At 39.6% G+C, this 27,410-nt stretch overlaps 1 protein-coding gene across 3 annotated transcripts in view; it reads left to right on the top strand.

Annotated features, from left to right (window-relative positions):
- Positions 1-27,410, top strand: part of Spata1 (spermatogenesis associated 1) — a 104,019-nt gene that overhangs the window by 66,499 nt on the left and 10,110 nt on the right. The window contains exon 13 of one of the 3 annotated variants that reach the window (XR_012449835.1): positions 4,461-4,591. The exons of the other annotated variants lie outside the window; for them this stretch is intronic. The gene's annotated coding sequence lies outside the window, so the exon portion shown is untranslated. The remainder of the gene's footprint in view (positions 1-4,460; positions 4,592-27,410) is intronic. 3 annotated transcript variants of the gene reach the window in all.

The following is a 27,410-nucleotide window of genomic DNA, read 5'->3' as shown; positions in this document are numbered from 1 at the left end:
TTTAATTTCATTGCTTGTAATAGATCTATTTAGGTGATTTATATCTTCTTGGTTCAATTTTGGATGGTCATATGTGTCTAGAAATTTTTCCATGTCTTCTAGATTTTCCACCTCACTGGAGCCTTTGTGACACAGCAAGGGCAGTGATGAGAAAGAATTTTATAGCTATGAGTGCCTTCATTAAAAAATTAAATCAATCCCAAATAAATAACAAAATGATGCAGCTTTTAGAAAAATAAGAGCAAACCAAACCCAAAAACAGTAGATGGAAAGAAATAATAGAGATCAGGGTAAAAACTTTAAAAAATATTTTTATGTTTCAAAAAGTTACTTTTATTCCAAAATAGTTTTCATTTCATATTAAAATTTAAAGTCAAAATACAAAATATTTAATGAATATAACTTTTTTAGAGGAGTTTTAGATTCACAACAAAATTGAGCAGAAGGGCTGGGGGTGTGGCTCAAGTGGTAGAACATCTGCCTAGCAAGCTTGAGGCCCTGCGTTCCAACTCCAGAACCATCAAAAGAACCTTTTTTCTTAAATCTCATAAAAAAATCTGAGCAACTCCAAAGAGGAGAAAAAGCCCATAAAATAAAAGGAATTCCCATATACCCCCTGCCCACTCATGCACTAGCTCCCCAATTATCCATATCCATACCAAAATGGGATATTTGTTACAATCCGATATCCATTGCCATCACCATTATCACCATCATCTTTGCTTTACCACTGGAGCCATGCCCCAGCCCTTTTACTTTAGTTATTTTTCAAATAGGGCCTCACATTTTATCCATATCAGCCTGGACCGTAATCATCTTGCTCATACATACCTCCCTCATAACTGGGATTACAGTTGTGCATCATCATACCAAGTTTTAATTGGTTGAGACTGGTTGGATTTCATTCACTTTTTGCCAGGGCTGGCTTCCAAGCATGATTATCCCAAATTCCACGTCCCATGTAGCTGGGATTACAAGTGTGAGCCACCACACTCAGCCACAATATAGTACATATTATTATCACCCAAAGTCCACTACAGTTCTGTTTTGCTGCCATACATTTTGTGGGTTTTGACAAATGTATGCTGACTTGTAAGCATATACATATATACATAAATACATATGGGGTATTTTCACTTCCCTTAAAATCCTCTGTGTTCCTGTTCATACCTCCCCCACTACTAACCCCATGGCAACCACTAATCTTTTTACTGTCCCTAGAGTTTTGCCTTTTCCAGGATGTCATATGGTTCAAATCAGATTGGCTTTCTTCACTTAGTAATATGCCTTTGAGTTTCTTCTGTGTCTTTCCATGGCTTAATAGCTTACTTATGTTTGGCACTGAGTAAGACTCCACTGTCTGGGTGTGTATGTCACAGTTCATTATCTCACCTATTGAATGACATCCAGGGTTTGGCAGTTATGAATAAACCTGCTAGAAACATCCACATGCAGATTTTTATGATGTAGCATTTTAAACACCACAGAAAAGTGTACTTATTTAAACAATTTAACTAAATTGTATTAAATAGCTTTATTAAAATAAAATAAAACCGTTTATTAAAATAAAGCCACTCACAATTCTAAAATTATATATCCACCTATTTGGTCCATAGTAGCATACCAAAAAGCAAATAAACAAGTAAATAAATTTATAGTAATAACATAAAATATAAAATATTTAGGAATAAATCTAACAAAGCATGCAAGAATGTAAGACCACTCATAGAAAAGTTTAAGACATTACTGAGAGAAATGTTAAAAGGTTGAAGTAAACAATGTACCCCCACCCAGCACAACGATAAAAATAAATTTAAAAAATTTATAGAAAGTCTTTGCAGTGCTAAAAATATATATATATATAGGTAGATAAAATTGCAACAGTTCTTTTTATTGTTTGGGGTCTGTTTGCTTCTTTAGTTTGGGTGAAACTTGACAAGCTGATGTTAAATTTTATTGGAGAACACAAGAATAGCCAAGTCAATGCAGAAGAGCAGTGTGGAAAGACTTGTTCTTTAGGGCCTCAAGAGAAGGAACTGATTTATTCCACAGACTGCTGATACAAGAACAGATAAATAAATGGGACAGAAAACTCAGATCCATGTACATATAGATGCTTGATTAAGGACAAAGAAAATGGAAGAGCAGCATAGAAAAATAGTGCTGTGACAACTAGATACTGATTTGGGGAAAAAAATGAAACTTGACCTCTACCTCACACCATACACAAACACCTGAATGCCAGGTGATTTATAGATCTGAATGTAGAAGGCAAAAGAGTAGCGCTATTAAAAAGTAATGTACAAAAAATGTTTTCATGACCTCTGGAGAAAGAATGATTCCTTAGATCACCCAAAGTATTAACTACAAAGGAGAAAAGAATCAATAGATTTGGCTACCATCGTTTCTTCAAATTTTCTTAGGCAGAGATAGTGGCTATGGTTTGTCCTCTGAAGGTTCATGCGCTGGAAGCTTGGGGGCGGCAGCGTTCAGGAAGTGGAGTCTTGGAGAGGCAAGGCCCACCCCAAGGGAATTGTCATGGAGCACCACCTCCAGAAAGGATTGATGCTGGTCTCCTGGAGCGAGCAGTTCTTGGAGAGCAACTTGTTATAAAACAAGGCCACCCCACACACTTGGCCCCTTTGTCATATAGCCTGTTGGCCTTCTATTCCCTACCATGTTGTGATACAGATAGTGGGCTCTTGCCAGGATGCCAGCACCATACTGTTTGGGCCCTACAGCCACCAAAATCATGAGCCACATTTCTTTATAAGTTACTCAACCTCAAGAATTTTGTTATAGCAACAACAACAATGAAAACGTAATACAGTATTTTTCTGTTAAGTCTGAGCATGATTGAAGGGGTACAGAAGACTCTCTACCATTCCCTTACTCTCTTTCTCATCAGAAGTGCCCAAATTACTCCAGTGCCCACAGGAAGACAAGGGTGAGGGTGCTATTAAAACACATTTCAAACAGTCTTATTATGTTGACATCGTGGATATATAAGATTTAAAAATTCTGAGATAAGTAGAGTCAATAGCAGTGGGCATACTTGGGAACACAAAGGTTAAGAATTTAGGAGGTTCCAAAGGGATAATTCTAATTATAGTGGTGAAATCACAAATATGTTATTCTAAATGTGCTTTGCTCTTTCAGGCCTCTGTGCTTCTACAGATGATATTTCCTCTCCCTGGAAGTGTCTTTCCCCACCTCTGCTTTGCTTGCTCTCAATCCATGGTGCTTGGGCTTTGGAGGCACTGACAACATTAATACTTTGATATCAATACTGATACTTTAATATTAGTTTTCCCATCTGAAAAACTAAAGTGATATTTCCTTATAGAGGTAACATGATGACTATCTAAGAAAAGTGAATAAAAGGTGCTTAATGTCACTTCTAGAGCATCAGTAAGTACTTAATAACAGTGGTGATGATAGTGACAATCACAATTATTATTCATCGCTTAACTCAGATGTGTACAGTTCTCCCAAACTGAGCCAAGTGGACTTGGCTTTTCCTCATCACCCCTGTGTACTTATTACACTGTTTGTAAATGTTTATATTTGTTAATCCAAAAGAACTTTTAAGGACCTATTTAATCTATTGGAGTAACATCTTCTTTTAGGTGCTGGGTGTAGACCTGATAGTCAGGATGTTCCCATGGAGTTCACAGTCTTGGTAATTAATACAAAAATAGTGTTTTCAGATAGTGATTTGTCCTGTGATGGGATGTAAGGGGGAGGTGGCTGCTATAGACAAGGTGGTTAGCATTTGAGCTGGAACTCAGAAAATGAGAGGAAACTAGCCATGCAAAGAGAAACAGAGAACAGGGAGTGCAAAGGTAGATATTGGGAACAAAGTTGGTTTGCACCAGAGGCAGAAATCGGCTCACCATGTGGTTGAAACATAACGAGCAAAGGATATAGTGTTGACGAGGAGGGCAGGGACTGCCACACAGAGCCTTGTTGTTCATGGAAAGGGGTTAGGAGAAAAACCTGGGAAAGTTTTAAACAGGAAGTAGCTGGATCTGATTTATGTTTTTAAAATAACTGACTGGTGCATGGAAGATTGATTATAGACCAGATAAACTATTGGAGTCCAGGTGCAAGACTGATACCTAGTTTGGTTCTGGGTTCTTCATGGCCAGCAATTGTTGACTAGATGCAGTCTAATTGGCTGGTGCCATGCTGCACCATTATCAGTTGTTAAATATTTTGATTACTTCCCAGTACTCCCAAGGCGAGCCTAAGGTGTGGTTCAAAATATGATGAGAATGTGAACACAGGCTAAAACTGATATATTCTGAGATACAATTGGAAAGGCCCACTAATGCAATAGAGGTGGAGGCTAAAGGGAAAGAGAAGCATCAAGGATGACAACTATGTTGTCTGTCTTCTGCATTAGTCTCCGTGCTCCTTGAGAGCAGAGATGATCTGTGTGCACTGTCTGATTCCAGCATCCAGCACTCTATCTAGCGTGAAGAGGATCAGACATTCTGCCGAGTGGAACTGAATGAAGCATGATCTGGAATGTTCTCCAAAGGTCCATATGTCAAACGCTTGATCCCCAGCTTGACAGTATTAGGAGGTAATGGAAACTTTGGGAGGTTCTCCTGAGGAGGCCTTCAGGTCTGACTGCATGCACTTGATGGGAACAGTGGAACTCCAAATCCTCCCCCTTCCTGGCTCTCATTTCCTGGCCATGAGGTGAGTTATTTTGCTCTGCCATATGCTTCCTTTCATAAGCAATGAGGCCAACCAACCATGGACTGAAACCTCTCAAACAGTAAGCCAAAATAAACTTTCTTTCTAAGTTGATTATGTTGCTATTTTGCTACAGGAATAGGAAAGCTGAGTAACATACATAAAAATGGAGTCCAGAGCATAAAGACAGTGTGGTCTAGGGGTAGCAGGTTAAGATAAGGAAAGACAAACCCTTTATCTGTGGTCTAGCTAGGGTCATATATCTCAGAGGACCATCTCAGTTGGAGTGAGGCAAAAAGTTGGTTTTCACAAGGAAAATTTTAAGGATGAGAAAGGTTGTGGCTTCAAACATCAGGTGTGAAAGATTCCGCTTCTGTAAGAGTAGGTTATGGCCAGGGATGGTGAGCATTTTTTCATGTATTTTTTGGCCATTTAGACTTCTTCCTTTGAAAAAGTTCTGTTTAGTTCAGTTGCCCACTTCTTTAATGGTTCATTAATTTGGGGAAGTTTCGATTTTTGAGCTCCCTGTGGATTCTGGTTATCAGTCCTTTGTTTGATCTATAACTAGCGAAGATTTTCTCCCACTCTCTGGGTGGTCTCTTCAGTTTAGAGACCATTTCTCTTGTTGTGCAGAAGCTTTTTAATTTCATGTAGTTCCATTTGTCCATCCTTTCTTTTAGTTGCTGAGCTGCTAGGGTTCTACTGAGGAAGTCCTTTCCTAAATCTATTGCTTCCACAGTATTCCCTGCTCTTTCCTATACTAGCTTCAAGGTTTCAGGTCTGATATTAAGGTCCTTAATCCACTTTGAGCTGATACTAGTATAAGGTGATAAACATGGATCTAGTTTCAGTTTTCTGCAGGCAGATAACCACTTTTTCCAGCAACATTTGTTGAAGAGGCTGTCGTTTCTCCATCATATATTTTTGGCACCTTTCTCAAAAATAAGGTGGGCATAGCTGTGTGGATTCATATCCAGGTCCTCTATTCTGTTCCACTGGTCTTCATGTCTGTTTTTGTGCCAGTACCACGCTGTTTTTATTGCTATGGCTCTGTAGTATAGTTTGAAGTCAGGTATTGTGACTCGTTTTGCTCAGTGTTGCTTTGGCTATTCGCAGTCTTTTGTGATTCCAAATGAACTTTAGGGTAGATTTTTTAATCTCTGTGATGAATGTCATTGGGATTTTGATGGGAATTGCATTGAACATGTAGATTACTTTTGGGAGTACAGCCATTTTTATTGTGTTGATTCTACCAATCCATGAGCATGGGAGATCCTTCCACCTTCTGAAGTCTTCTTTGATCTCTTTCTTCAGTGGTTTGTAGTTCTCCTTGTGGAGATCATTTACATCCTTTGTTAAGTTTATTCCTAGGTATTTGATTTTTTTAGGCTATTGTAAATGGAATTATTTTCCTATATTCCTTCTCACATTGTTCATTGTTAGTGTGTAGAAAGGCTACTGATTTTTGTAAGTTAATGTTGTAGCCTGCTACATTGCTGAAACTGTTTATGGTATCTAGGAGTTTTTGGATGGAGTTCTTTGGGTCTTTGAGGTATAGGATCATGTCATCTTCAAATAGGAATACTTTGACTCTTTCTTTACCTATTTGTATTCCTTTTGCAAATGAAAACCACAAAGATTCCACTTCACTCCTGTTAGAATAGCTACCATCAAGAACACCACCAATAAATGATGGCGAAGATGCGTGGAAAAAGGAACCCTCATACACTGCTGGTGGGAATGCAAGCTAGTACAACCACTCTGGAAAACAATATGGAGGCTTTTAGATCTGCCATATGATCAAGCAATACCACTCCTAAGGATATGCCCAAAGGAATGCGACTCAGGTTATTACAAGGCACCTGCACACCCATGTTTATTATGTTTATTCACAATAGTTAATCTATCGAAATAGCCAAGATGCCCCACTATTGATGAATGGATTAAGAAAATGTGGTATTTATACACGATGGAATTTTATTCAGCCACAAAGAAGAATGAAATTCTGTCATTTGCAAGTAAATGGATGGAACTGGAGAACATCATCTTAAGCGAAGTTAGTCAGGCTCAGAAGGCCAAAAATTGCATGTTTTCCCTCATGTGTGGATTATAGACCTAAAACAAATGCAGTAATATTATTGGACACTAAGTAATATTATATCACACACTAAGGGGAGACTATGCATGGAGGAATAGAGCAAAGGAAGGAAACCTAAAACTTGAATGTGTTTGATGTGCTCACTGTAGAGGAGTGAATAAAGTAATCTTAAACTGGCAGAGGACACTTTGGGAAGGGGACCAGGAAGTAGTGAAGAGGTCTGGTAGAGCTGAACCAATGTGGGTTGCAATACACAAGAGCATGGAAGCAATGCCAGGAATCTCTCTGTATAGCCATCTTTATCTCAAACTAGCAAAACCACTGTGTCTTTCTTGTTATCTTTTATGTTTTTTCTTCCACAACATTGGAGAACAACAGGGCAAAAGAGGTTCTGCCTGGAAATGGGGGTTGGAGGGTGGGGGGCTGCGAGGTTGCCCAAACAATGTATATGCATGTGAGTAAATGTAAAAATAATAAAATAAAAATAAAAGTAGGTTATGAGGGTCAGGAAGCCCAACTCTTGAGGAAAAAGTTAGAAAATTAAGTTCAGGAATAATGGCTTAAGGAGTGGAGAATAGCGCTAGGAATACTAACAAAGCAAACCATGATGAAGTAGCAATGCTGATGGGACAGTAAAGTAGCAATGCTAGTTGAATCCCTTGCCTGAGTGCCCATGTATCAAGACCATGTAGGCTCCCTGCCTAGGTGAGAATTGGTTGCACTGCCTAGAAAACGAGACTTAAGGAAGCCCCACTGCTGGGTTGGAGGGCCAGGTAGTGGGTGGCCTTTTCACTGTCACTTGTCTGCTCATTCCAGGAGCCAGTAAAGCCCCTGAAAGTGATTCACAACCACTTGCTCAGTACAGTACTTGGCACACAGCAAGTGCTTAATAAGTTTACTGTTAATAAAATTTAAAGGTCTCACATTTAATTTTTAAAATTCAAATTGGATTGGGTTAGACTTAAGGGCACTAAAGGCATTCTTTTCCAAGTCTCAAAACAGGATATTAGAAAACTGTAGAATAGACAAGAGAGTATTATTTTCATATTACCAAATATTCAGATAAGTATGTTTATGATTTCCCAGCCAAAATAAATCTAAAGACAAAACAAATTTAAGTAACCATAAGATACATTTAGTGCAATGGTCTTAGCCTGTGGATTATAACTTCATACAGAGCCCTTTGTTTTACAATAGGAATGTGATATGTGAGCATCCACATGTCTACCAGATCCTCAGACGCATGGTTAGGTTCTCTGCTCGGCAATACCAGTAGATCCTAGAAAAAAAGAATGTTTTGAGTGTTATTGTGTGTCTTTTGGGGATTGTCCTGTTTAAACATCAACTGGAATAAACATCTTCTTCATGACTATAAAGGAAATTGAATACCACAAACCTCATAAAATAATAACAATCAAAACACTAATTACGGCATATTAGTTTAAATTTATTTTAAACTCCCTAAACACCAATAAAAATTTAAGCATGTAAATTCCCTTCCCAGAACCAAATTATTATCAAAACAAAGATCTCACTCCAGCTCTCTCAGGAGAAGATGGTACTTTAGCTAACTAGAAACAATATTTCTACTCCTCGGTAGATTGGGAAAACTTAGTTGGAAATATTGTTTCTGATAGGAAACCAAATTTACTTTCTTCATCTTAAAGTCCTCTTAGTGGTCCTTAGTGGCATCATTCTTCATTCTCCTAAGCTCAAATACCTTAAGGGTTTTGTTTGTTTTGTTCTGTTAATATTTTCCTCCCCATTACTTGCTCTGATGCACATTCAGATCCTCGCTTTTAAAGCACCATGGTAGCCATGTAAGGCAGGAATGAATCTCAACCAATTTTATAGATCATGGAGCTAAGCTCACAAGTTGATGGGCCCAAGGAGCGAGTTCCCTAACATGGTGAAGTTGGGCCTCCACCCCGGCCTGCAGTGGCTCGACTGCAAGACCTGGAAAGCTCTTGTTGCTATCTTGCTGCCCCGGAGTGTCCAGCTGAAGCCTCCACCCTAGTCTCTCCCCTCTTACATGCCGCCAGACTGACCATGCTAGGCCCCTGAGGTCTCTTGTCATTTTCCTGCTCCAGAACCAGCAGGAACTCCTGAATCAAGTCCAAATTCCTCTGCCTGACTTCAGCATTTCTCTGGGATCTGTCCTAACCTGGCTCAGTGACTCTCTTTGCCTGCCCTTCTCTCTATCCAGGTGGTCTCCACCTGTTCTCAATTTGTGCTGCTACTGACAAGGCTCACCAACTATTCAGCCTTCTGATTTCACTCTAGTTTCTGTGCTCTTTGCTTTCTTTTTGTCTCCTGCTTCATTCAGTCATCACCATACAATGTAAGGGACACAACTGACCTCTAATTGTTTCATGTGTGTCAGTCTTTGTAACCTAGAAGGAGACTCAGAGCCTACAGAGCAGTGTCTGTCCTCAATCTGAGGCATCAGTGTCACCCAGGCATTAGTAGGGCAATCTTAACCCTTGTCCGAGATCTACTACTTTAAGAACACTCTCAAACTTGGGCCTTTCTAAAAACGTAGACACCCTTAGAGTCTCTGGTTTAGGTCTGCAGTAAGTCAAAAAACTTGCATTCTAAGAAGCTCTCAGTGGACGCTGATGCAGCTTATTCAAGGAACACCCAGAATCACTGTTTCCAGAGTATAGCATGGAGCTTGAATATTTAAATGGTTTCCATCTAAAATCTTACTTCTGCTTCAAAGATTGATCATAACTTGGCAAGATAACACCTCAGGTTTGGATCTAGGTGGCATGTCCATGTATTGAGATCATTTTAAAGGCTGGTTGCAGTAAGCATTCCAATGCAGGTGTCAGCCTGGGGGCAGAAAGGTTAAAAGTACGTTCTAAAATGTGTAACAGTACACTGTGTTCCAAGCATGTAACGTTCCAGTGCTCCGCTCATTTACCTCTCACAACAACCTAGGGAGCAGATTCTATTAATGTTTCTAGTTTACAGACTTAGGTGCCAGAGGTTAAAAAGAGTTTTATGTGGATAGTAAGATGTGGAGCTGGGATTTGAACTTGGGCAATGATCATGCTGACTATGCCATGTAGTGTCCACTTTCTATCAGAGAAGGGCGATGCCCAAGCTGCCTAGGATTCTCCCCTCATCCTCTCATCCCTTCCACCTCTGTCCACTCGGATGGAGTTACACAGCATCCCAGGCCCATTTTCAGTAACTACAGTAACCCTATTCTGGTAGATGGCAATTTAAGTTAGCTAACAAGCCTACAGTCTACTTTAGTGGAATGAAGAAAACAGAGTCACTATTAGGGTGACATAGCTTAAGACTACTATAGTAGAGTCAGGAGTAGGGTCAGGACAGCTTCTAGAATTTTCTACTCCATGGGCCATCCTTACCACCATCTTTGAATAGCAGCTCTTGAGTTTCCACCTTATAACCCATCTTTCCCTCCCATGAGAAGTAGTTTCAGTTTTTGCTTGGCTCATCCTGAATAATAAGCTTGCCATCCCACTGAGCACGCAGCTTATTTAAGGAAACTAATACTACAGATATCTTCTTAACCTCGAGCTGAGAATTGTCTGGTTCTGATTATTTCTTTTTGGGACTCCCTAGAAAACTATTATCTCTTTCCTATAATGTACTCTTCACATGTTTGAAGACAGACAACAAGTATTTCCTCCTCTATTTCCCAAATCTTTGCCTTTCTGGGCTAAATAAAGCATGTCCATCAACTGTTCCTGATCTAACATAGTTTTCATACTTCCATCATCCCACTCACACCATTTTCCATGAACTCTAAGGATGGTACAAAATTCATGTGTACATTTAGATGTCAGGTGTGATCTGCTCTGGGCAGCATACAGCACAACTGTTGCTCCTCTGAGCTGACATACTTTCATGCTTTCTGGACAGTGATATCCCTCTTGGCTCATAATAACCATGATCAATTAAAACACCTTGCTACATCTGACAGGAAAGGTTGTTCAGCCAGCTCTAATTCCTCTTTTGTCTGTACAGTAAACTTGTTTAATTAAGAAAGAAAGGAATTCACATTCATTCCTTGAAATTTTATCTTGTTTGAGCCAGTCTGCCCTGAATACAAAAACTTAGAGGCAATGTGTCTTTGTGTACTCTAGAGAGGTTTGGAAAACAAATTGACAATCTAGAAACATAATACTTTAAAATGACTCTTATTGGCATGGACAACCACTAAAAGGGGGTCCAGTTACCAGCTGCCAACCAAAGGAAACCAACAGAGGCTGGGACTGTCCTGTGGCCAGGTTTTCCATCAATATGCCAAGACCAGCTGAGTTGGGAAGCAGGTGGAAGCCTTCTCTCAGAGCCTATGTAGTTTGACTTCCACCACAGCCCACACCCCAGGGAGATATTCACAGTATTTCATTTGGTGCCTGAATTAATTCTCTAGGGCTGCCTCAAAAAAGTGCCAGACACTTGATGACTTAAACAACAGACATGTATTGTCCACAGTTGTAGAGACTAGATGTCTAAAATCAAGGTGTTAGGAAGGTTGGTTCCTTCTGATGAGAGAAGCATCTGTCCCAGCCTCTGTCTTTGGCTTGTAGATGGGCACCTTCATGTTCATATGGCATTCTCACATAGATGTGTTTGTGTATATCTCCAGATTTCCCTTTTTTATATGGATACCAGTTATATTGGAATAGAGTCTACTCTACTGGCTTCATTTTAACTTGATAAAGACCCTCTCTTCAACTAAGGTCATATACTGAGGTACTAGGGTTAGGAATTAGACATGAATCAGCAGGTGGGGAGCATGATTCAACCCATGTAACCACCTACTTTGTAATATCAATTTCTTGCATTGAACTCAAGACACAGAACAGGACTCTCCTGGGTTCTGGTTTAAAATAATAGAAAATTTCCTTGTCATTTAGACAATGATGACAGTAAAGTTGATGGTGATACTGACCATGGTGAGGATACAAATGGCGGCAATTTTATTAAGAACTGCATTTCAGTGCTATGCCCAAAATAGTGTGATAGTGGCCTGAAAGAACTAGCAGGCTACGATACGCTTCACCTGCTTCCACAGCCAGGGCATAGATCACTGTAAAGTAGGGTCTGATCAACTACTCAGACTTAACTTCATAAAATGCTGACGTGTCCTACTGATTGTACTTCTGGTTCTTAGTATACTGGTCTCGTCCATCACTATGATTCCATGGGTGTCAGTACTGATCTTGCAGCACTTTTGATTTTAGACAGAACCAAAAGACTTGAATTCCACTCCATGGTCTATGTCTTTACCAACCCTATGGCCCTAGGGAATTCATTTAATCTCAGTTGTTATTGAAAAGAGGAAAAATAGAAAATGGTACTCAGGATCATGCATTCATTTGTGGATTTAATTTGCATGAGTCAGTCCTGCTGAGGTTGATCACTTGGGGTGATTGTATTAGTCTGTTTTCTGTTACTATAATTAAATACCTAAGACAGGGTAACTTTATAAAGAAAAGAGGTTTATTTAGTTCACAGTTTTGGAGGTTCAAGGGCATAGTGCATGCTCAGCTCTAGTGAGGGCCTTCTTGATTACATCACAGCACAGCAGGAGTGCATGTGTGAGGAAGGGATCACATGGTTAGACTGAAGCAAGAGAAGTTATGGTCCTGTGAGCCCTTCCAAGGCACGTTCCCAATGACATAAGAACCTACTACTAGGCTCCACATCTAAAGGTCCACCACCTCCCACTACCATGCTAAGAACCAAGCCTCTAATACCCAAACTTCCGTGGCAATAAGCAGCATACAGACCACAGCAGCAACTGGGGAAGTCAAGCTGATACGTTAGCCCAGCCAAGGTCAGGCATGAGGCAGCTGGCACTCTCGGAATACTCTGCCCTGCCTTGAGTACAAACAGGCCTCCCTCCTTGATGTTGCACTTCACTCTCCAGCGGACTCCAAAAGGCAGACACAGAACTTAAGGCAGCCCATGTGTCCATCTCCTCCACAGGGATGTGCTCTGCACAACTACAGGCATGCTTGTTTCCTGCCAACTAGAGGTATACATTCATCACTGAATTTATGCTGGTGACATTCTCTCAGCACATGAAACATAAATCCACAATGATTAGATAGTAAAGGACCCTGCTGTATTACTCCAGAAACTTAATTTGCATTCTTAGTTCAAAAGTAGGTATTGGCAAGTTGTCAATTTATGGCTGAACACAATCCATTTCCCCTGAATTCCTAGAACTGCCTGAAAGCATTCAAGGCTAAGCAAAGCCCACTGCACGTTTAGCTACTTAGCCACTAGATATAGGGAATGGTAATTTTGTTTTTCAGCATCAGAATTTCCACACATACCATGGATTTTTTCAAATCATCTAAAGAGCAAGTTGAATCTTTGTTTTGTTTTTCAAAAAAAAAAAAAAGACATAGAGAAAATTGCTTACACATTTTTAAAAGCAGACAAGTTAATGAACCATGCTCATAGTGGTGACTGTGGTGCAGTGCACGCTTTCCTTCATCGTGCTCACCATCATAATTGGGGTATGAGCGTGAGACAATTCTATCATGCTCAACCGCCACTTAGACTGTGTAGTGAAGAAAAAAAGTTTAAGTAGAAAACTTGGATTCTGTTGTTCCTTATTGTGTTTCTTATTTTAAGAAAAAAATAGAAACTAAAAAAATACCTTTTCTAGTGGTAATGGGCTTTGAACTCATGGCCTCACACTTGCTAAGCCAGCACTCTACTACTTGAGCCACTCCACCAACTGTTTTATGTTGGGTATTTTCGAAATAGGGCCTTGCAAACTATTTGCCCCAGCTGGTTACAAACCACAGTTTTTGATCTTTGCCTTCTGAGTAGCTAGGATTACAGGTGTGCATTACTACAGGTGTGTAGTAACTAAAATTTTATGCAGAAGAGTTCTGTCTAGCATAACGCATGTCCAGCCACTAAAGTTGGGGCTCACAGTGTCAGAGCGGCTGCAGCTGTGACTGCTTTTGTTGCTGCTGCTGTCACAGTTGCTTTTGCTGTTCTTCTCACTTTTCATTTTTGAATCCTAAAACAACCCAAATAATTTTCAAAAAGATAATAAGACACAAAATATTTTCATAGGAGTTATAAAATTGCCTTTGTCTGCAAATATCTCTTTAAAAAATTCAAGTCCTAACCCATTACTGTTTTTCTTTTCTCATATCCTTTCCAAGGCAAAAAAAAAAAAAAAAGCATTAGTTGTTCTGGCATGAGCAGGAAATAGACAGCAAAGGCTGGAATTTACATCCCTTAAATACCATCTTTATTGCCTGGGTGACCCGAGCCACAGCTTGCATTCTTCGTCAATGGAAGATGTGTTCTTTGCAAAATTAGAATTCACTCAAGGAATAAAACCTACCTTGTGTTTGTAGGCTAACTTGAATTTTAATTGATCTTAGGAGAAATCTTTGAATCAGAGGAAATGAACTAATAATTCTAGGACATCTGATGAACTAATACTCTGTGATTTCAAGTGGAGAAACAGAACCCATGATGTCTGTCAAATAAACTTTTATTTTATTTTGACATCTTCTAACATTTACATAATGTACTCTAATCATATTCACTCCTCTCATCCTTTCTTCTCCCTTCTTCCTCCTATTTGCCCCCCTCCCTACCCCCACCAAGCTGGTCCCCTTCCTGTTCCCAAATAGTCCCCTTCTACTTTCATGTCTTTTAAAAAAATATCTACGTTCCAAATATGAGAGAAAACATATTATATTTTTCTTTCCAAATGTGGTTTATTCCACTCAGCTTGATGATCTCCAGTTCCATCCATTTTCTGGCAAATGGCATAATCTAGTTTTTCTTTAAGGTTGAATAAAACTTCATTGCATATATATGCAATATTTTCTTTATCCATTCATCAGTGTTGGGCACCTAGGCTGATTTCATAGCTTGGCTATTGTGAATAGGACTGCAACAGACATGGGTGTGGAGGTGCCACTGTTGCGTGATGACTTAGATTCCTTCGGGTATGTATATCCAGGGGTGGAATAACTGGATCATATGGAAGTTCAATTTTTACTTTTTTGAGGGACCTCCACATTGATTTTCATACGGCTGGACTCACTTAAATTTCTACCACCAGTGTATGGCGGGTTCTTTTTCCTCCACATCCTTGCCAGCCTTTGTTGTTGTTTGTTTTCTTGATGATGGCCAGTTTTACCGAGGTGAGTTGGAATCTCAATGCTATTTTGATTTGCATTTCCTTATGACTAAGGATGTTGAGTATTTTCATGTATTTATTGATCATTTGTACTTCTTTTGAGAGTTGTCTGTTCAATTCATTTGCCCATTTATTAATTAGGTTACTTGTCCTTATGGTATTTAATTTTTTGAGTTCCTTATATTTTATGGATATCAATCCCTTGTCAGATTAATGTCTGGCTAAGGTTTTCTCCCATTCTGTAGGCTGTCTCTTCACTCTGGTAGTTGTTTCCTGTGCTATGCAAAAGCTTTTTAATTTGATACAATCCCACTTGTCAATTCTTGCCAGAAAGACTTTGCCTATCTTGAAGTGTTTTCCTGTAGTAGTTTCAAATCTTCTGTTATGGCCTTTGATCAATTTTGAATTGGTTTCTGTACAGGGTGAGTGATAGGGCTCTACTTTATTTCCTTTGCATGTGGATGTCCAGCTTCCCCAAAACCATTTGTTGAAGAGGCTGTCTTTTCTCCAACATGTATTGTGGGCACCTTTGTCAGGACTCAGGGGCTATAGCTGCATGGGTTTATTTCTGGGTGTTCTCTTCCATTGGTCTACATCTCTGCTTTTGTGCCAGTGCCAGGTTGTCTTTGCTATGATTCTATAGTAAAATTGGAGTTCAGGTATTGTGTGATACCTCCAGCATTGCTTTTTGCTTGGGATTGTTTTGGTGCTTGGGGTCTTTTGTGGTTCCATATGAATTTTAGGATTATTTCTTCTATTCCGGTGAAGAATGGCTTTGGAATTCTGATGGAGATTGCATTGACTCTGCAGATCACTTTCTGTAATACAGCCATTTTCACAATATTAATTCTGCTGATCCATGAACATGGGAAGTCTTTCTATCTTCTCATGTCTTCTTCAATTTCTTTCTCTAATGTTTTATATTTTCATTGTAGAGGTCTTTCACCTGCTTAGTTAAGCTTATTCCTAGATATTTGGTGGGGTTTTTTTCCCCTTTTGAGGCTATTTTTTTGGGATTGTTTTCTCAGTTTCTTTTTCAGCATGATCATTATTGTTACATAGAAAAGCCATTGAGTTTTATATGTTGGTTTTGTATCCTCATAATTTGCTGAAAGTGTTCATCAGATCTAGGAGCTTCCTGGTGGAGTCTTTAGGGTCTTTTAAGAATAAGAGTACATCAACTGTGAATAGGAAAAATTTGAGTTCTTCCTTTCCTATTTGTATTTTTTTTTCTTTCTCTTGCCTTATTGCTCTGGCCAAGAATCCAAACAATTCATTGAATAAGAGTGGACAGTATTGTATTCCTGGTTTTAGAGGAAATGTTTTTAGTTTTTGCCCATTTTGTATAATTTTAGCTATAGATTTTTATCATATGTAACTTTAATTATGCTGAGGTATGGTTGTTCTAGTCCTGCTTTCTTTAGGACTTTTATTATGAAGGGGTATTGAATTTTGTCAAAGTTTTTTTTCTGCATCAATAAAGATGATCATGTGATTTTTGTTCTTGATTCTATTTATGGTCAGTATTACATTTATTTATTTCCATCTATTGAACCATCCTTGCATCCCTGGAATGGAAGCAACTTGACCATAGTGTATGATCTTTTTTAATGTGTTGGAGAATTCAGTTTACAAGTACTTTATTGAGGTTTTTGCATCTGAGTTCATCAGGGAAATTGGCCAATAGTTTTCTTTTTTTGTGTGTGTCCTCATCTGGTTTGGGATCAAGGTAATGCTGACTTCATTGAATGAGTTTAGAAGTATTCTGTCACTTTCTATTTTATGGAATGTTTGAGGAGCATTGGTGTTAGCTCTTCTTTAAAGATCTAGTAAAATTCAGTGTGGAATCCCTCCAGTCTTGAACTTTTCTTTGTTGGGAGACTATTCTTCAATCTCACTACTCATTATAGATTTGTTTAGGTTTTTTTTAAACTATCCTTTTGATTTAATTTTGGTAGGTCACATGTGTCTAGAAATTTTTCCTTTTCTTCAAGATTTTCCAAATTATTGGAATGTAAGTTTTCAAAATATTCCCAAAGAGTCTCTGGATTTTAGTGATATCTGTTGTAATTTCCCTCTTTTACCACTTACTTTACTAATTGGATCTTCTCCTTCTTTCTTCTGGTTAGTTTGGCTAAGGTTTTGTCAGGTTTGTTTATCTTTTCAAAGAACAACTCTGTTTCATTGATCCTTTCTTTTTATTGCCCTTTTAGTGTGTCTCCATTTCATTAATATCTGCCTGATATTTATTATTTCTTTCCTTCTGCCAGTTTTGGGCTTGGCTTATTTTTCTAAGAACTTTAGATGCATCATTAGGTCATTTGTTTTTTATTGCTTTGATTTTTAATGTAGGCATTCCTAACTATAAACTTCCTTCTTCAAATTGCCTTTGCTGTATCCCAGAGAGTCTGGTAAGTTGTGTTTTCATTTTTATTTGATTCTAGGAATTTTTTAACTTTCTTTCTGATTTATTCAGTGACCCACTGATCATTCAAAAGTGTATTGATCACCAGATGCTGGTGGCTCACATCGGTAATCCTAGCTATTTGGGAGGCTGAGATTGGAAGGATTGTGATTCAAGGCCAGACTAAGCAGATACTTTGCCTTCATGAGACTCCTATCTCCAAAATAACCAGAGCAAAATGAACTTGAGGCGAGGCTCAAGTGGTAGAGCACCTGCTTTGCAAGCATGAAGCCCTAAGTTCAAACCCCAGTCCCACCAAAACAAAAAGTAGATTGATTGGTCAATCTCCATATGTTTGTATAATTTTTATTGCTTCTCTTGTTACTGATTGCTAATTTTATTCTACTATGATCAGATGATATACAAATTTATATCAATTTTTTGTATCTGTTAAGAGTTGTTTTATGGTCTAAAATATGATCTACTTTGGAGAATGTTCATGGGTTGTTGAGAAGAATGTGTGTTCCACAGCTATTGGATGGAATATAGACAGATGTCTGTTAAGTTCATTTGATCTATGTGCAGCTTAACTCTAAAGTTTTTTTTGTTGATTTTTTGTCTGTATGGTCTATCTATTGATGAAAGTAAGGTATTGTATCTGGACCTTTCTGTCCCTTTATGTCTAATAGTTTTGTTTTGTGAAACTGGATGTATGAACATTTGGTGCACATGTATTTACAAATCTTATGTCTTCTTGTTACATTGCTCTCTTTATTAATGTTTTAACCTCTGTATTCCTCTTGACTAATTTTGGCTTGAAGTCTGCTTTGTTAGATATGAGTATAGGTACTCTCCTTTTACTTCAAGTCTCTCTCGCTCTCTGAGAGAAAGAGACAGACAGTGAGATGAGTTTCTTACAGATAACAAATAGTTGGATCTTGTTTTTTAATCCATTCAGCTATTCATTTTTTGACTGGAGAATTAAGTTTGTTTTCACTTAGGGTTATTATTGAGAGGTGTGTACTAACTTCTCCCTTCTTTATCTTAGAGGTTTGCTGGTTTACTGAGTCAATAATGTTTGATTATTTCCTACTCCACATTTGCTTATCTATTCTCCTAATGAGATTTCGTCTTTCCTAAGCTCTCATGCTTCCTCTTCTGCCATATTGGTTTAATGGTTATGAATTGCTTTAGTTTATGCTTATCAGGGAAGGTCTTTATTTCTCCTTCAATTTTAATGGATATCTTTGCTAAATATAGTAGTCTTACTTGGCAGTTATTTTGTTTCAGGGCTTGAAATACATCAGTCCATGTCTCCTGAGTATGTAGGAGAGTGGGAGAAGCAAACAGAACTCTGGGAACTATGCTGGAGGGGGAGAACTGATGAAATCCAGCACTCTGCATGCTGATCTCAGGACTTCCACATCCCACCCAACAGTAAATCAGGAGTAAGGAGAGTGAGGAAGTTCAGTAATACTCCAAACCTGGTCTCAGAGTTCAGTCCTGCCAGTCAGCACACCATGAGCAGCAATGAGGCAGCTCCAGAGGCTGAGCCACCTGCTGGCCACAAGCTTGGACTCAGAGCTCATATTCTCTGCGGTGACCCTCAGGGTTAGGGCCCACTCCTCAAAATGGTCAGGGCAAAGACACCCTCCACACCTGAGCTTCTTGCTGCCTAAATTTCTCAGAGTTTATGTCCAACCCTCCCCCTCTCCACAACTCCCTCTTTTTGCTGTCTCCCAGCCAAACAATGTGGCAGGGTTTGGCTGGGAGACAGGCTCTTTGACTTGTGATTGTTCCTTGTTTTCAGGTGCCCAGAGTAGCTCAGTCTCAAGCGATAGGCTGCTCTCAAGATGGTGCCTGACTATAATACTGATATATGGGGAGTGGCACAGTGACTTTCTCCTGCAATGCTGGCCAGTCATGCAGGAGGAATCACTGTCACACCAAATCCCCACACTGGATTTAAGGTTCACGAAAACTATGGGCTTGTCCTGTAGCTATGATTACCATTTGTTGTCACCAGTGCTGCTTGACTTACCCTGTGGCTGTGGGTTCGATTCCCCACTTCACACTTCAGGGAACAGGGTTGGAGCTGTGGGCTGTTTCCTGCTTTTCCCTGTATACCCTTTTGCTTCTCCATGCTTTTCAGGTATTCTGTCACCTCGTTTGTGATACTCAATATTCTCCATCTCTCCCTCTTTGAAATATATTCTGCTGTTTGTTACCCCAGTTCTCCTCATTCACAGAGTCAAATGGAAGAAGCATTTAACCAGCTATTTTGTCCCAGACTTGGTAAAATTCTGAAGTAGTATCCACTCTTCACTCAAAATTGAAGCCTCATTAAAAGTTGTCTACCAAAAACAACTAAGCTAGGGTGCAGTGGGGGAACACTTGAAATGCTCATTAAAGACTCTGAAAGCAGGCAGACTCATTTTGGAAAGTGGGAAAAGCAAAAGAACTGAGCAAAACACAACAGTGGAATCTTATACAGGATGATTAGGCTTATTTGGTGCAGACTCAATTGATAAAGTTCAGCTGGCCGTCCTTGGTAACTACCTTGTGGTATAGTGATTAGTCTGGATTTAAAAATTGGCATTTTAAATTATTAATAATATTGTTTGTGATCATTATTGTACCATTCCTAACAATAGTATAAGTAATTATCTCTAATCACCACAGTGCTGTTTACAAAGCACTTACTGAGTGCTGGTCCAGTGAAGGTGCTGGGGAGCTGGAATCCTGGAATTCATCCAAGTGTAGACTGGAAGGTGTTCCATGTACACAGTCCCACTAGTCTTCAAAACCTTTTCTTAGCAAGAGCTGAGGTCTTTGTTCCTTCTTATAATCATCCAGTTGTTCGTTGTGTCTTCCTGGATGGTGTATCTGGATGGTTTAACTTTAGAAAAGGAGAGAGCAATCCCTCTGCCAGCTGCCAGCCCCCTGGCAGCTGAGGAACAGGTCAGCAAGCAGGGGCCTGTCCTGCAGTTCACACACTGATTGTAGTTCCTCTTTGGTCGATGGTCGTGTGCAGCATGTGGAGGATTATGAGAATCAAAACTTTTTAAAGAAAACCTAAAAAATAAAATAGGAAAAATTTTCTACCAAAAAAAAGAAAACATAAGCAAATGTTCCTAATATTTATCATTTTTTGGTTTAGTTCATGCTAACAGTCTGTTTATTGATGCATCCTAGAAATAATGGGTCAAGTATCTACTTTGTGTCAGGCCCTGTAATGTGCAGAACCTTGAGATCACTTTCAATGAGCTGGATAATACCTCATTTGAGGCCTTCAGGAAACCCACCAGACTCTGGGCAACAACCTGATTATCCTTTTAGAGAATCCTCAGAGACCTCAATGGTCACTATTGACATTTTGAGCCATTTTAATCCAGCCTAGAACAAGCAGATATTATGTGGGCATGGGATCAGGTTTTATCATCTGCAGGCAGAGGTACAGCTGGTTCCTCCCAGAGGAGAAAGAGAGAAATGAGAAAGCCATTTTCAAATCCAGTCGGCCGGAACCAGAGGGAAGGAGAAAATATTCTGGCAGTTTTTAAATGCACTGTCCAAAGTATTTTGCACTTGAAAAAGCAACTAAACTGGTAAGATGAATAGTTGGATTTCACTGGATTGCCTCAAGTGTAAAATGGTATGGCCAAGTGTGTTAGTCAGTTTTTCATCACTGTGACAAAATACCTGAGAAAACAACTTAAAAGAGGAAAGATTTATTTGGGCTCATGGTTTTAGAGGTTTCAGTTCATGCTGACTGGTTCTGTTATTTCTGGACCAGTAGTAAGGCAGAGCATCATGGCAGAAGGACAGAGGTGGATAAGTCTTGTTCTAAGGGACAGAGAGACAGACCAAGAAAGTATAATCCCTACAGAGAAATGCATCGCTAAGGATTATGCTTTACATAAGTCTCAATTTTGTTTAAATTTCATTCTTTTAGACAAATTGGATTTTGCTGGCTATTACAAATAGTAATATATCCCATTGTATATGAGCTTCCTATAAACTGTTTTGACACAGAAGGGTTAATAATGGCTTAGAGTCTTAAGATTAATTCTATTGTAGCATTTTTTAACAGCATCAATTAGCTATTTTTACTGCAACTCACTTTAGGAAATGCCATTAAGATAAATAAGAAACACAAGTTGCTATTTCATTATGGAGGCAGGTGCAGAATGGGACTGAGTGGTAAGGACAGGGTGTGAAGAAATGCAGCAGATGATAGCCACTCAATGAGAAGTTTTGAGTTAAAAGTAATAATAGCAGTCAAATAGAGCAGGTGTGTAGTGTGATTTGGGGAGCTCTGGATATGTTTGAAGTTCTGACTTAAACTATGCTCGAGAGGAAGAGTGAATGGAGAGATAAAGGCTGCAGATATTTGGAAGAAGATAAGTCCAAAGGAATTGGAGCCATGAAATGGGGGGCATGGGAGAAAGATATAACCCTTGGGATCAGGAGAAAGGAGAAGCTGGGGTAGGGACTTGGCACTGTCTGGCTCTGTGCCCCACTAGTCACAGAATACCCAAAATGCACCTGGATTCAACACTTCATGGTTTTCCCTTCTAAAGTCTTGTACCTTAAAATCTATGCATGCCACATAGATTTGATCATATGCTTTTCTCTATAAAATACTTCAATGGTAGGGAGGGGGCGGTGGGAAGGGGGAAGAAATGACCCAAACATTGTAGGCATAAATGAATAAAAAAATACTTCAATGGTTGTTTATTAAACTATTTTTATAGGGCTGATGGAGTGACTCAAGTGGTAGAGCTCCTGCCTACCAAACATGAGGACATGAGTTCAAACCCCAGTACCACAAAAAAAAACCCACTAAAATAAATTATTTTTTCTAAACCCTGACTTAGGAAGTACAGCCCCATTTCCTACCACTTTTTGCTCCACCACTCTTATCTACTATATTCTGGCCTCCCCATAGTTTAAGAGTATGGTGCCTGATCAGCAACAGGAATCTCCTGTGGGAACTTGTTAAAAATGGAAAATCTCAGATTTACTAAATCAGAAACTCTGGAGGAGGGGCCTAGCAATCTGCATTTTGACAAGGCTTCCAGGGAATTCTGTTGCATGGTCAAGTTTGAGAACTATTCATCTAGTTTTACTGAACCACTGGCAGTTCTCCAAGCCACGCTGTGTGTTGGACATTTCAATGCCTTTGAACAGGTCATTCTCTGACCAGAAGTCCTTTCTTTCTCCCATTCCTCTTTTGAGAGTCAACTCCTCTGTAAACCATGTTCTGGCCAGCCCAGGTGACTGCCTGTCTCCCTCTGTGCTTCCGTGGAAGCCAGTAAACACTAGTACCATTCGTGTACCATTCTTCAATTATAGCTCATAGTTTCTGTGTCTGTTCCCTCAAAATACAACAAACTCCCCAAAGTAGGGTGGCTGTTTGTTTTGTCATTGTGAAGGGGCTCAGAAAATGTTTGCTGAATTGAAATGTTATTGAAAATAAAGCTTAGGGAGAGGAGAGAAAAGGAAGGTGAAAGTGTGCAAGAGATCAACAACCACCACAGTATAACAGCTGACAGTGAGCATGCTAGCTTCTATGCTAATGCTTCATGGTAATTGTGCCATACACTCCTCCCAACAACTTTGTAGGCCTTATTCCCCTCATTTAACAGAGTAGCAAACTAAGGCTCCTCCCCAACTGTGCATGGTAGAGCTGAGATTCACTCAAGAGTCTGTGCTCTTAACCCTCCAGTCTGAGAGAGCTGAGAGCTGTTTGGAGCCATTACAAATATTCACAAGTATAATAAACATTTCCTCAGTGACTGCTTTCTGCCTGACTGAGAATACAAATAGGAATGCAGAGCAGAGCACAGCAGATAAAACAACGGTCAACTATAATCCTGACCTTGAGAGACTACATTTTACCAAGGAAGAGGCATCTGTAAATCAGTATGTATGATTCATCTAAGGACAATATCTGAGGAATATTCTAGCAACAGTCGGGATGGATTTGTTCTGCCAGAGGTGACGTTTTATTTGCATCTTGAAAGATGAGCAAAGCAGAGAAGTAAGAGAGGATGACAGCCAAGATTGAGGACAGAAGGAAACACAGAAATGGTGTAAAGGAGGCACAAGCGTGTGAAGCCTGCAGAAGGGTGTGCTGTCCTGTAAGGCTGGCCTGAGGAGTGTGGGTGGACACTCTGGGCTAATTTATTCTCTGTGTGCTCCCAGTGTGCTTGCTGCTCTGCAGAACCAGAAATAATGCCACATGTCATTATTTGCTACGGTTCTGGGTGTGAGTCTATTAACCAGAGTAGTTATTTAAAGTTATTACTTGGGAACAGTGGAAAAAGAAAAGTATCCATAGAAATCAAAATGTTGGAAGGCCAAGTGGGTATGGTAATAAATTTTTATGGCACAAGTGATGAATTCAAAGACCGTGGGATTAACTGGCTTCTCCAATGGAGTATAAACAAAGAAAAAGACAAGCATGGGGCTAATTTCTGTGACAGTTAGGATTAGGCCCAGCAGCAAGGGATGCATACCCCACAACAACAGCAGCTTGACCAACGAAGACACCTCAGAGAGAATTCCAGAGGTAGGTAGATGGGCTGTGGCAGTTCTGCTCCATGGAACCTTCCCGCTTACTGCTCCTCCTTCTCTTGAGTATGATCCTCATCTTCATAGGCCAAGATGGTGACTGTCACATCTAATTCTGGGCCATAGGGTGAAGAAGGGAGCAAAAGAAAAGGGACAAAAACTGGATGCCAGATTAATCTTTAAAAAGTTCTTGGAAACTCTCACATGGTATTTCTGTTTATATGCCACTGTCCAGGCCACATATAACTGCAAAAGATGAAGAAACGTAATCACCAACTGTCATTAGTTTAATCAGGAAGGAGACAATTTAAAGTGAAGGCAGTCTGTACCTTTGCCCGCAGATGTATGGGGAGAGTATCAGAGGATGAAACTGGGATGTTGGGAGCCCAAAGGGGAAAGATTTATGACAGGCCAGGGAATTCAGAATTTTCCTTGCCGGCAATGAGGAACCATTGGCAAGATTTCAGCATCAGAGAAATTTGAACTGAGCTACGTTTTATAGCCATTTTCTTAACACCACATGGATAAGTTCTGGTGAATGCTACTGTGACCAAGAAACAGGTAGAAAGCGTCTTACAGTCCAAGTGAGAGAGGATGAGGACCTGAGTTAGGGAAATAACAATGGGATGGAGAAAGAAGGATGGAAAGGTGAGACATTTTGGGAAAGAAGGGACAGACTTTAGATGATGGAGGAGGGAGAACATGAGTTTGGATGACAACAGAATTTTGGCTTGGGCAATTTGGTAAATGACAATGCTATTAACCCAAATCAAGAAAAGAATACAGAGAATGAAGGAGGCTGCTAGTGGTGGGACAATGTGATTTGTTTGATTTGGGCTGTGCTGAGTTTGGGGCACCTGTTGTGTGGAAGATGTCTGACAAGCTGACAAAAATATGTGACTGGAGCCTGGTGCTGATGGTTCACACCTGTGATCCTAGCTACCCAGGAGGCACGGATCAGGAGGATCACAGTTCAAAGCCTGCCCAAGGCAAATAATTTGTGAGACCCTATCTCAAAAACACTCTATCAAAGAAAAAGGGCTGGTGGAATGGATCAAGGTGAAGGACCTGAGTTCAAACACCAGTAGCACAAAAAAAAAAAAAATGTGTGTGTGTGTGTGTGTGTGACTGGAGAGAAGCCAGGGTTGGAGGGATCAATTCAGAAGTGTGTGGGTTTAAATGACAGTCGCAGCGATGAGTTTGGAGTGGCTTGCCAGAAAAGAATGAGGGAACAAAGTCAAGGATGAAGTCCGGAGAGGCCTCAGGTGTGTGGTCCTCAGCAAAGCCCATCCAGTAGGAAGGCTCTTTGGGAATTGTAGGAAGGAGATTTGAGGTTGTGACAAATCCCCTTCCTAGACTTCTAGGACCTGGGTCAAGTCTATTTAGGGAAAACCACTAAAGGCGTTTTCTTTCCCACGTGGAGATACTTTAATACCAACTAATTTCAAGTATGGGAGGAAAGTCATCTTTAAGGTTGAGGCTTCCATTTCTACTCTGTAATACGGTGCCCAGAAAAACACTTGTCTTCCCATTGTCCAAGGAGCTGCCTGTAATCATTCTGCCGGATCTGGGAGGGGACAATGTTAGCAGATTGAGATAGTCATTTCAGGCAGTGATTGATTACAGCAGCTCTCTTACAAACTGCTTTTAACTTCTGGGTGATTTTTAAATTTTACTTTTGAATTAGCATACATTAATGGTAAGAGGGGTTTTCATTCCACACATACATACAGTGTACTTTGAATGTGCGCATCCCCTCTGTTGTATTTTCATTCTCTACCCTCCTTTCTGGGTGATTTAATGCCCTCAGAATTGCTTTCAGGAAATGGGAAGTTGATTGTTGGTCCTGGTATCTGCTTCAGTTCTAGGAAAGGTTTTTAAAATCTGCTTGTGTGTAGCACCCTTTTACTTTAAGTGATTCATCTTGTCCTTTCCCTTGTCCTTTTCCACCTCCACTCTTTCTTTCCTGCTCATCTCTTCTTCCTCCTCTTTCCTCTCATTTTAAGCTATTGGATAGCACAGCCCACTCTCTAAGCCTTGCTTTCTTGCAATTCAATGGCTATAATTTGGAAAAGATTTTAAGTCAAAGAATATATCAAAATAGTCCATTCACTAACAGAACACATTTAACTGACAAAAATCCAAGTTAAAAAGAAATCTAAATCATCTAGAAAATACTATAAATCCAAGCCCATCAGAAGCAACAAAATAATATAAAATTAAAGTAATTGGTATACTTAAATAAATTGGAAAGTTTGGTTACACAATTCATGTGGGATCTTAGAATTAGTATAAATTCAGACAAATATCTAATATTCCTCACCTCAGTGTACTTGGCTATGTTCACTGATACTCATCATGCTTGGCCCTAAAATATTTTGAGAAAAGATTCCACCAAAAAAGATTCAATTATAGTCATTGAGCTCTGGTAACTAAGATAGACAAATGGATAAAATGCAAGTTATCAGAACATTTTCACTTGCGGAAAAGAAAAAGGGAAATATACTAAAATATTTTGCAAAGCAAAATTATTTTTAACACAGTCCTTACTCTGAGCTCATATCCTTTTTATTGTTATCAATGTGTCCTTTCTTTTGTAAAGACAGCAGTGCCAGTAGATGACCAGATCGTTTTCTATGACCTTACTTGGCAAAATCAAAAATTGGCACACCAATGCCACTTCCTAAAGTTATTTTGGAATTTTTACTTGCTGGTGAAATGTCAAAGTCTGGGAATTCATGGAGGAATGCACTGCACACCCCCCATAAGCTTGGAAACAGTTTTCTCTCCATTTCCTGACAGTTAGGCCAGTCTGGTTCTCCGTGGTCTCACTCACTCCCTGTGGCTTATCATACAAGCTGGTGAAGTAGGTGAACAGTAAGAATCTGTTAGATATGGGGCCCACAGGGAATAAAGGGCTTAAACAGAACTCTTGGTTGTTCACTCCATTTGTCATAAAAATTAAATATTTCAATTTACTTCAAAATTGTGATTCTTTTGGAGTGTGGCTCAAGTGGAAGAGCACCTGTCTAAAAAGTATGAGGTCCTGAGCTAAAATTGTCTGGTACTGCTAAAATTGTGATTTTTGAAAACACATGTATTTTAGAAAAATCATTTCCATATACAAACATCAAACCAGATCATCCCCAAAGGGCAGCAGGGCAGGGCAGTCTCTCAGGCTTGGCGTGCTAACCCCAAAGTTCTGAACAAACATCCCAAGCAGGCCTGGATTTGGGGTTCCATATGCTGAGAGTGAGCATCAAGCCCTTCTCCTCTAGCAAGGAAAGGAAGAGTTAAAATCTCCATCTACGTAACTCCTTGTAGGGATTCAGCTTGACATGACTTCAGCCATCTTTGTGCTAACTGCTATTTTGCCTGCCAGGTGATTCTGGCATGTATCCCAAACCCTATAGGAAAAGCAAAGTCATTATGATAGTCTGCCAAACATGTCATGC

The sequence above is a fragment of the Castor canadensis genome, chromosome 7 (assembly GCF_047511655.1).
Source record: "Castor canadensis chromosome 7, mCasCan1.hap1v2, whole genome shotgun sequence".
Lineage (NCBI taxonomy): Eukaryota > Metazoa > Chordata > Mammalia > Rodentia > Castoridae > Castor > Castor canadensis.
The sequence above is the reverse complement of the archived record's forward strand: the minus strand, read 5'-3'. Positions and strand labels throughout refer to the sequence as shown.